Genomic DNA, 11,909 nt, shown 5'->3' with positions numbered 1-11,909 from the left:
ACCTCTCTTCAAAAAAGTGTGAGTAGTGTTAATGTAAAGGCTCTAAATGCAATTACTTGCGCACTATCACTGGATGAATTTAAACGAATTATATCCTGTGATACTGCAAAGCAAGCCTGAGATATTTTAGAAATGACACACGAAGGAACAACAATTGTCAAGAAATCTAAACTCCAAATCCTCACAACCAAATTTGAGGAAATACATATGGAAGAAAGTGAAACTTTCATGGACTTCTATACAAGATTAAATGACATTACCAACTTTATGTGGGGTCTCAGTGATAGAATCCCAGAAAGTAAAGTCTGTACAAAAATACTACACTCACTACCTGAACGGTTCAATTCAAAGGTAACTGCGATCCAAGAACTTCGTGATACGGAAAATATGAGGGTAGAAGAATTAGTTGGCTCATTATAGACGTATGAGTTAAACTTTAAAGTGCCTAAAGGTAAATTCATCGCTCTTAAATCTTCTAAAAGTATTTCTTAATAAAATAGTAGTAATTCTGATTTAGAAAATTCGGAAGATGATATGGCCCTTTTAGCTAAAAAGTTTTATAAGATTTTCAAAAGTAAAAAAGAGGGTTGATTTTCAAAAACCTAATGAAAAGAAAAGATCTAAATCTAAAACCTAGAAATCTTTAAAAGACAGTTAATGTTACAATAGCCATGAATATGGGCATTTAGCAAATAAATGTCATAAAAAGACAAAACTAAAAGGAAAGGAATGTTGGCTAGTTAGGATGAATCTTCCAGCTCTGAAGCCTCTTCTGAGTCGAAAAATTCTGAAACCGAGTCGGGTAATGAAGTTAAAGCCCTTATGACTCTAGCCAAGTTCACTTTTTCAGATAATGATGATTCAACTAATGAAGAAAATCTAAATAGTGATCATGAAAATGAAGAAGATCTTCAAGATGCTTGTAATGCCCTTGGGATCCACTATGCTGCTTTTGAGAGATCTGATCCATACATCCTCTTTCTCATCTCATTTAAACTGTTGATACCAATTTTGAAGCATATCCAGATATTAGGCGGGCCCAAAATCAGTGGTTTATAGGCTGATCTATCCACTAGGTCACTTCCACAGGGATCGAACGGTTGAAATTCGACGTGTACGGTTAATTTATGGTCCTCAGGCCATGTATGAAATTTCGAGCCAAGCAGATGGTGGGAACCCTGTGATCTTGCATTCTAGACCAATTTCAGGCCACTTGAGCTTCAATTTCTCGATTTTCTCAGATCTCTAGCATGTAAATCCATCGATATCAGTCCACTAGGGTCCATCCCTTGCCTTAGTGGCTTCGGAACGTCAATTCTATGCATTTAGCATCATTTTCAGTCCAAGCTTCCTAAATTCACCTTGCACCACAACACGATTAAAATAAGACATTAAACAATATCATGTTCATAAAAGCATGTAATAACTGGGGTCTGATATGCAATATTTGACCCTTAACACAACCCCCAACCAGCATTTTGCTAGTCCCGAGCAAAGTATGCGAAAAATAAGTTGAGAATTACAGGACAATTTCTATGAACTCGAGTGATTTTTGAAAAGCAATCTAGATACGAGAATTCTAAGATGCATGAATGATGGGCATTACTTCCTCCTAGAGTCAAGCACACAGTAAATTTCATAATCAAGTTTAAAGTATTTATGTATTAATTAGAACAATTCTAAACATTGAGTACCATGAGTGTATAATGAAATCTCTACTAATCATCAAGGTTCACTTCTCTATTTCATGATGTCATTGGTACTCAACAAAAGCATTCAGGACAACCAAAACCTAAATTAAACTTGCCTCATTCTTCCAACTTTTAATGATTTTCACACTATATCAACTTTTTACCAGTAACGCCAAGGAGGGGAATCGAATCTGCACCTATAGGGAGCAAACCTATGGTGAAGACCGTACACCCAACCTTTTCCAAATATCAACCTTGGGGAATCAAATCTGCACCTATAGGGAGTAAACCTATGGTGAAGACCAATCGCCCAATCCTTTTAATTTCTCAGGTTGTTCCTTTCAAGGTTAGTGATCACCAAGTTAATCCTTTAATATTGAACTGAAACCTCACTGTGTAAGCGAGATGTGGCATGTGAAATTATGACTCAATCAATGTTTAAAACTTCTAATCATGGATTAATAGTTCGAACTTAACTGTGAAGTTTAACAGATACTGAATCCAAGAGTCATAAATTACCAACATCATGTATCTTATAAGTCTGAATCCGAGATGGGCATCCAAATCACTTCGAATTCATGCGAAATTCCAGAAAAATTTAAAAATTTTCACAATTTCTGCTCATGACTAAGAAAACACTTATTAGGACACCTAATCTCCCACCCCCAACCTAAAATCTACATTGTCCTCAATGTAAAAGATATGATCATGCAATGTACATGAGACAATGAAATTGAAAGAGAAGTGATGGAAAGATAGTACCTGGACGAAGGGCTCATGAAGCTTTTTCCAAAGATATATCAGCGTGAGAGCTGGTTAGCACAAGAGAGAAAACAACAAAAGCAAAATAACAAAAATAACATTACAAAAAGAAGGTCCTACCTATACCACTTTCGCAGGTGCTCTTGATTGCATTTAGCTTATGCAACAAGCCTTTAAACCTTTAGGTTGCCCCTAGTGGACGAGTTATAGTCTCGTGAGGGTTTGCAGCAATGTTACCCACAAACATTGAACTAGGAAAATTAAATGGAATAAAAATAAAAAAAATAAAAAAAATAGCATAAAGCAAACTACTCTAGTCCTATAAAAATAGGAAACCTACCTATACCTCCATCAGACTAGGAGATCAATCCTGGTAAACAGGATCAGTCAGAGGTATGGACATGTCCTTTGAATCAAATTTCTCGACAAATGGCTTTAAGCGATGTCCATTTACTTTAAACTCCTTGCCATTGTCAGGATCTCTTATCTCAACGGCCCCATGAGGATATGCAGTGACCACAATGTAAGGGCCAGTCCAACGAGATCGAAGCTTACCTGAAAAGGGATGTAACTGAGAATTATATAAAAGGACTTTCTGACCAGGTGTGAATGATTTTCGTAGAATACGTTGGTCATGAAACGCCTTCATTCTGTCCTTATAAATTCTCGAGTTCTCGTATGCATCGTTCCGGATTTCTTTGAGTTCATTCAACTGAAGTTTGCGTAGCGAGCCAGCGTTGTCCAGATTGAAATTCAATTTTTTGATTGCCCAGTAGGCTCTATGTTCCAAGTCCACAAGCAAGTGGCAAGCCTTCCCATAGAGAAGTCTAAAGGGAGACATTCCAATAGGGGTTTTAAACGCAGTACGGTAAGCCCATAAGGCATCAGTCAATCGGATTGACCAATCCTTATGGTCAGGGTTAACCATTTTCTCCAAAATGTGTTTGATCTCCCTATTAGAAATCTCAACTTGCTCACTTGTCTGTGGGTGATATGGGGTGCTCACCTTATGAGAGATATCGTATTTCTTCATTAAACTCTCGAATGGCCTATTACAAAAGTGTGAGCCCCCATCACTATTGATAGCTTGAGGCGTTCCGAATCGGGAAAGGATGTTCTCTTTTAGGAATTTAATGACCATGCGATGGTCATTATTCCGACATGGAATCGCTTCAACCCATTTAGTGACATAGTCTACAGCGAGCAAAATATATAGATTTTTAAAATATTAGGGGAATGGTCCCATGAAATCAATGCCCCAGCAATCAAATGCCTTGATGATAAGAATGAGATTCAAGGGCATCATATTTCGACGGGACAACGCTCCCAATTTCTGACAACGCTCACAAGCTTTGCAAAACTCATGAGTGTCCCTGAACATAGTGGGCCAGTAAAAGCCACATTGCAAATCTTGGCTGCGGTCTTTTTAGCAGAAAAGTGACCACCACAGGCCTGTGAATGACAGAAAGAGATGAAACTCTGATGCTCAACGTCTGGCACACATCTCCTTAAGATTTGGTCTGGACAATATTTAAATAAATATGGATCATCTCAGCAAAAGTTGTGCACCTCGGTGAAAAATTTCTTCTTATCTTGCGCAGTCTAATGTGTCGGTATGGAACCTGTGGCAAGATAATTAGCAAATCAGCGAACCAAGGTGAATGGGAGACTCTGAACAATTGTTCATCAGGGAACATGTCATTGATATGTGTCGCTTCAAGGGAATCAGAGGGATTAAGGCGAGAAAGATGGTCAGCCACTACGTTCTCTACTCCCTTTTTATCTTTTATTTCTAGGTCAAATTCCTGGAGTAGGAGGATTCATCGTATCAGGTGGGGCTTAGCATCATTCTTAGATAGAAGATACTTGAGCGCCACGCGATCAGTGTAAATAATGATCTTAGATCCGATCAAGTAGGACCGAAATTTGTCCAAAGCGAACACTACGGTCAAGAGTTCCTTTTCCGTAGTCGAGTAGTTCACTTGGACAGGATTTAAAGTCTTACTCGCATAATGAATAACGTAGGGTTTCTTATCTTTTCTCTGGCCTAAAACAGCCCCAAGAGCATAATCAGACACATCGCACATAACTTCAAAAGGAATGCCCCAGTCGGGTGGTTGTATGATGGGTGCACTAGTCAACATGCCCTTAAGCTTAGTGAAAGCTTCGTGACATGGCTCAGTCCACTCGTATGGTGCATCCTTTTGAAGTAGATTACATAAAAGACGAGAGATGAGACTAAAGTCCTTTATGAATCTTCTGTAAAACCCAGCATGTCCTAAGAAGGATCTCACATCCCGTATGTTCTTGGGTGGAGGTAGGTTAGAGATAAGATCAATTTTTGCCTTATCCACCTCCATTCTTATGGACGAGATAATATGTCCAAGGACAATTCCCTTATGAACCATGAAATGACACTTCTCCCAATTAAGTACCAAGTTCTTCTCTTCACATCTTTTCAGCACACATTTAAGACTTTCTAAACACTTGCTAAAAGATGAACCAAAAATAGAGAAATCATCCATGAAAACCACTAAATATTTCCCCACCATGTCAGAAAAGATACTCATCATACATTGCTAAAAGGTGGTAGGGGCATTACATAATCCGAATGACATCCTTCTATAGGTAAAGGTGTCATAAGGACATGTAAATGTGGACTTTTCCTGGTCCTCAGGGGCGATTTCAATCTGATTGTAACCCGAATACCCGTCAAGGAAACAGTAATAGGAATGACCAGCTAGCCTTTCCAAAATTTGATCAATGAAGGGCAAAGGAAAGTGGTCCTTCCTCGTGACAGTATTCAGCTTCCTGTAGTCAATGCACATTTTTCAACCAGTAGTAACTCTAGTTAGCACGAGTTCATTATTGGCATTAGCTATGATGGTAATCCCGGACTTCTTAGGAACCACCTGAATTGGACTCACCCATTGACTATCGGATATGGGATATATGATACCCACATCCAATAGTTTAAGAACCTCGGCCTTAACCACTTCCCGCATGTTTGGATTTAGTCTACGTCGTGATTGCCGAGCAGTCTTCGCATTATCCTCAAGATATATGCGGTGAGTACAAATCGAGGGGTTGATTCCCTTGAGGTCTGCTATCGCCCATCCAATGGCTCCCTTATGCTCAATGAGAGTAGATATGAGTATACTCTCCTGTTCTTTTTCCAGATGGGCAGAGATCACCACCGGGTATGTCTCATCTTGACCTAAATATGCGTATTTCAAATCAGAGGGCAAAGGTTTTAGGTCCAGCTTCGGTAGCTTGAGGTTAGACGGTAGAGGCACTACATTGGTTTGTGGCAATTCTTCAAATTGTGGCCTCCACCAGTTAACTTCAAGTACCGGTGTAGTATCAAGCAAGGCACACGTCTCCCTACTCATGTCATCATCAAAATCATGGGAGTGGGCCAGGCACATCTCTAGAGGGTCAGAGGATAAGGTCAGAGGTGTCGTATCTTCCACTAAAGAGTCAATCATGTTAATATCGTGAAAATTGTCATCATCCTCTAAGTTTCTGCCATTATTAAAAAAGATGTTTGACTCCAATGTCATATTCCCAAAAGACATAGTCATGAAACCATTCCTGCAATTGATAATTGTGTTTGAAGTGGCAAGGAATGGGCGACCAAGAATGACGAGAATCTGAGTGTTCATGTTATTGATGGGTTCAGTGTCCAGTATGATAAAATCTACAGGGTAGTAAAATCTCTCAACTTGGACCAACACATCCTCAATTATTCCTCTTAGTACATGAACAGAGCGATCAGCAAGTTGTAGTGTGGTTAGGGTGGGTTTTAATTCCCCCAAACTTAACTATCTATATACCGAGTAGGGAATCAGATTGACGCTCGCTCCTAAGCTAAGAAGTGCATGATCAATTCGATGGTCCCCGATTACATATGATACGGTTGGGCTACCGGGATCTTTGAATTTCTGTGGCACGTCTTGCTTTAGGATGGAAATCACTTTCTCGGTCAAGAAGATCTTCTTTTGAATACTCTGCCGTCGTTTAGTCGTGTATAAGTCTTTCAGGAATTTGGCATATGAAGGTATCTGTTTTACGACATCAAGTAGAGGAATATTGACTTTCACTTGTTTCAACACCTCTAGGATATCCTGAGAGTTAGAGAGAGGTTTTGTGCGACCAACTGTTGGGGAAATGGAGCAACTGGCTTTTCTAGAAGTTACAGTTTTAATTTTTGTGGGGCATCACTAGGTCCATCATTGTTGTCCTTTTCTGGTTCTTGAGGCTTTTTGGGCCTAACTGGAAGGGTTTTATCAATGATCCCACTCCTAAGAGTGGTGATGGATTTAGCGTGCTCTATTTGATTTAAAGAGCTAGGGTCACTTATTTCATATTGCGGTTTGGGATTGGGGAGAGGTTGAGCAGGAAGTATCCCCTTCCCTCCACTTGTTAATTGTGACTCTATCCTTTGAATAGACGACGCAAGCGTTCCTATTGCTGTGTGGACATCATGAAACGCTTGTACCAAATTTTGATTAAGTAGCTCTTGTTCTCGAATATATTTTTGAACTAGATCCTCTTGAGGTTTCCCTTGATTTGGAATTTGATTGAAGAAACCTTGAGGGGTAGCAGTATGTCCATTTCTCTAACTAAAGTTTGGATGATTTTTCCAACTAGGATTGTACGTATTAAAGGTCGGTCCATTGAAAGGTCTTTGATAAGTATTTACGGCATTGGATTGTTCATTCAACACTTCTCAAAAGGCAGGTATTGTAGGACAACTTTCAGTTGTGTGAATGTTGTAATCACAGATGCCGCAAACACTTTCATTAACCTTATCCTTCTTTCCTTCCATGGCCTCAAATGTTCTTATGAGCGTAGTCACTTTATACTTGAGATCCTCTTCTTTCAAGAGATACAATCCACCTTTCTCCTTAGATTGAGTCGGCCTAGACGTGGTGTTTGATTTTGGGTAATAGTCTCATGATTGTGTTTTTTCAGCAAGACTATTGAGGTAATCCCATACCTCGTCGACATTTTTATTAATGAATTCTCCATTACACATTGTCTCGACCAATTGGTGCATGGAAGATGTCAGTCCATCATAGGAAAAATTTGTAACGCGCCACGTTTTAAAGCCGTGTTGTGGGCATGAACTAACCAAATCCTTGAACCTTTCCCAACATTGGTAAAATGTTTCATCCTCCTTTTAGGTGAAGTTCATGATTGCTTTTCTAAGGGTAATCGTTTTATGATGTGGAAAAAATTTCTTTATAAATTCTCTTTGCATATCATTCCATGTGCCAATGGATCTAGGACGCAATGAATGTAACCACGTTTTAGCCTTCTCCTTCAAGAAAAAGGGAAAGAGTTTCAGCCTGACTGTGTCCTCAGACACATTTTGAAAATATAAAGTAGCTATGATCTCATCAAACTCTTTCAAATGAATATATGGTTCTTCAGATTCAAGCCCATGGAACTTAGGAAATAGTTGGATAACCCCTGGCTTGATGTCCATATGTCCTGCATTTTTAGGAAAAATCATGCATGCAGGCATACTCACCCCCGCTGGTTGTAAATAATCTCGTAAAGTACAAGGCGAGGGTGCTTGATGCACCTCATTCTCATCCTGAATGTCCTCCACCCTAGGCTGGGGTAGAAGAGGTTGGTTTTCAGCCATCACTTCAATTAACTCAGGGGATTTCGAGTGGTGTTTAGTCTTGCGATGGATAGTTAACCCCTCAACCAATCCTCCTTTAGTCAAGAGACGTCGAGTGTTGTCACGGGCCCACTTGGGCATGAAACACTCGTAGCCCTCAATCAAATTTGAAACCTAATCCTAAGAAAGGAAAAGAAAATCTAGAAAGAAAGAGAGGGTTGTAAAGAAGTTACCAAATTCGAGTTCCTAAGTTAAAAACCTGCAAAAGAAAATAAAACAAGTCAGTTTCTAAAAAAAGAAATTCCTTAAAAAGATAGAAGTAAACTAGTTTCGAAAGAGAAGGTCTAGAATTAGAAAATCCTTAAAAAAAAGATAGAAGTAAACTAGTTTCTAAAAAAAGAAATTCCTAAAGGAAAGTGGAAATTTCTAAAATAAATTAGGAAAGTCCTAAACTAGAAAGTAAGTTACTAAAAGAGATCTGAAAAATAGAAAGTAGAGAAAGAGCTTACCGAATTAGAAATTTCTATCTTAAAAGCCTACAAAATGGGAAAGCTAGTTTCTAAACAAAAAGTCTACAAGTAGAAAATTTCTAAAAATAAATTAGGAAACAAAGTTAGATTCTAAAAGAGTTAGAATTAGAAAGTTACTAAAAATAAAAACAGAAAGTTAGTTTCTAAAAAGGAAAGTTCCCTAAACCTAGAAGCTAAGTTAGTTTCTAAAAAGAAGACCCAGAATTAGAAAGTTTCTAAAATAGAAAATCCAAACCTAAAATTAAAAAGTTTCTAAAAAATAAACTAATTCTTTAAAAAGGAAAGTTTCTAAAAATAAAATAAAGGAAAGATGAGTTAGTTTCTAAAATTCGAAAGAATTTCTAAAAAGGGAAATAACTAACCTAGTTTTTAAAAACAAAAGAGGAGAGTTTCTAAAAATAAACTATTTCCTAAAAATAGAAAAATACTAGAATTAGAAATTTTCTAAAACTCAAACCCTAATTCTAAAAATAGAAAAAGTAGAGGAATTAGAGAGGGATTACCAATTTAGAAGTTTATGTCAGGATCCTACAAAACATGAAAACAGGTTAGTTTCTAGAAATCAGAAAAATCTAAACCTAAAGTTAGAAAAATCCTAATTTTAAACTAATCCTAAAATTAGTTAATTTCAGAAAAATGTAACCATCAATCCTCGGCAACGGCACCAAAAAATTGTTCACTCCCCAAGTATAGGGTTGTGATGTAGTAATAAACTCAGTGAGACCGAGGTCGAATTGCAAGGGACTGTAACCTGTACGTAATCTGAAACTAAATAGAACTAGAACTAGAACGAGATAAAATCTAAATCGAGTGTAAATTGAGGAATAATGATGAAATAATTATTTAAAACTTAAAGAATTCAAGGAAAGGAAACTATGGATTCAGAAGATCCACTTGTAGAGATCAGGGAGATCTTATGCCTGCGTCAAGAACTCAACTGGACTTAGAGTCCCATCTTCATCCAGTTGAAGGGTGTAACCATGGAAATCAAGACTGAACTTCCTTTGATATAGTTTTCAAGAGATGAAAGGTACATGAATTAGAATGGATTCCATCACCAAACCATATCTATGAGACAAAGTAAACAATAGAATTAAACTAATTAACAACCAATCAACATGATATGAAGGTTAAGAAGGGTACCATCATCCAACCATGCCCAGGAGACAATGGTGAACAATAGGGCTTCCTGACGTCATAAACATAAAAAGGGAAAGGAACACGCTCAAAGCCATTGCAGACCCATTAAAATTTCAGTCACAATAGACCATTAAAGACTAAAAACATTCCCTTAATAATCAAACTAAAATCAAATTCAGTTCATAAATTTAAATTAAATTAAAGGCATAAAATAGAGTCTCCCATCTCACTACAAGCCTCACCTCTTAGCCCTAGCTAAGAGGTTTAGCCACTCATAATCATGATTAAACTAAAGTCTCTTAAAAATCATAAACTGAAATTAAAAACAAAGTGAAGAAAAGAACTCTACAGATGGCCGGCTGTGAATTCCCTTCCACGGCTGCACTCCACGTCCAGCCTCCCTTTTCACTTCTTTCTCTCTCCTTCTTATAGGTAATGCAGTCGGTAGGAGTGGAGAAACTTCACGCCGAAGTTTTCTTTACGCAGAAATTACTGGAGTCGGTGGAATCTTTGACAGCCTCGTGCACAGGAAGGGTAGCTTACGTGACAAGATCGGAGCTTCCCAACTCTCCTCTTCCTAAGATTTTGTTCAAAAGAACAACCTCCCTTAGGGCGCTTTCGACAGACCTACACGATGGACGGTCTGGATCGTCGAAACGGTCAGAGATGGTGGGCAACCAATAACGTGTACACATCTGTTTATGAAACAGAGTGCGCACAGCTCCTGCGCTATGACATTAGTGGGGCCCGTGATTGATGTCAGCGGTGAAATCCAGTCCGTCCATTGGATTCACCTCGAAAAACCATTCGGACATGGTCAATTTTCGATCGGATTCGGTGTGGCCCATGAAATCAAATGGTTCCACCATCTATCTTGTGTTTGAAAGATTAATAACTGTTACTCACTGCCTTCTGTGATTTCGTCACCTAGCCCATGATCATAGGGCCCTTTCAAGCCTGATCGACGGTCCCGATCATCCAGAACATGGACCTCGGTGGCCCACGAAACATCGTTCATGATCCCTGTTTCGCAGCCGAAAATGGCACTTTCCCTTTTTTTGAAAGAGATCGGGTCAACGTTGGTTTGACCTCGTCTCTTGTTCAGTGCACATGGGTGTACCATTGTGCACCATGCACACCGAACACAGGTGGGATCCACTGCGCTGCTTTTGAGAGATCTGATCCGTACATCCTTTTTCTCATCTCATTTAAACTATTAATACCAATTTTGAAGCATATCTAGATATTAGGTGGGCCCAAAATCAGTGGTTTATAGGCTGATCTATCTACTAGGTCACTTCCACAGGGATCGAATGGTTGAAATTCGACGTGTACGGTTAATTTATGGTCCTCAGGCCATGTATGGAGTTTCGAGCCAAGCAGATGGTGGGGACCCTGTGATCTTGCATTCTAGACCAATTTCGGGCCACTTAAGCTTCAATTTCTCGATTTTCTTGGATCTTTGGCATGTAAATCCATCGATATCAGTCCCCTGGGGTCCGTCCCTTGTGTTAGTGGCTTCAGAACGTTAATTTCATGCATTCAGCATCATTTTCAGTCCAAGCTTCCTAAATTCACCTTGCACCACAACACGATTAAAATAAGACATTAAAAATTATTGAAAGCAGGTAATAACTGGGGTCTGATATGCAAAATTTGACCCTTAACAGGGAACTATTTAGTTTCTTGGCTAAGTAAGAAATAAAGTTCCGTATCGCTCTCAGCTGCTGAGGTTGAATACATTACAGCAGGTAATACATGTACTCAGCTTGTGTGGATGAAAAGAATGTTAAGCGATTATGAAATTGCACAAGATCATTTCCATTAGTAATGCATATACTCACAACGTTCATGGTTCGTATTCTTCATTCCATCATCTCTAGTACCTCTGTATGTCTTCCTTCTTTGATTTGTCATTACATCATTCAGTTCCGCCTCCATCTAGGACACAGTGACATTCCTTTCGCTTATCTTATGACTGTGTTAACCACCCATAGTTTAGTGGCTGTGCCTGTAGGAGAAGCTCCAATTCACCACCTACCATTCAACAACTCCAATATTAACAAAATGAATTTAAAGTTGGCCCCAGGCCTAGTCGATGTGGGTGTTGGTAGAGCTGATGCCGTAAATGAAGATGAAGGTGATTTACCT

At 38.8% G+C, this 11,909-nt stretch overlaps 1 non-coding gene across 1 annotated transcript; it reads left to right on the top strand.

Moving 5' to 3' along the window:
* The first annotated feature begins 7,564 nt into the window (after positions 1–7,564).
* On the top strand, positions 7,565–7,671 carry LOC131222884 (small nucleolar RNA R71). The gene has a single exon (XR_009160218.1). It is a non-coding gene; the product is annotated as a small nucleolar RNA R71 (small nucleolar RNA).
* The last annotated feature ends 4,238 nt before the right edge of the window (positions 7,672–11,909 follow it).

This window comes from Magnolia sinica, chromosome 1, assembly GCF_029962835.1.
Source record: "Magnolia sinica isolate HGM2019 chromosome 1, MsV1, whole genome shotgun sequence".
Lineage (NCBI taxonomy): Eukaryota > Viridiplantae > Streptophyta > Magnoliopsida > Magnoliales > Magnoliaceae > Magnolia > Magnolia sinica.
Note: the sequence above shows the minus strand (reverse complement) of the source record. Positions and strands in the feature narration are given on the sequence as shown.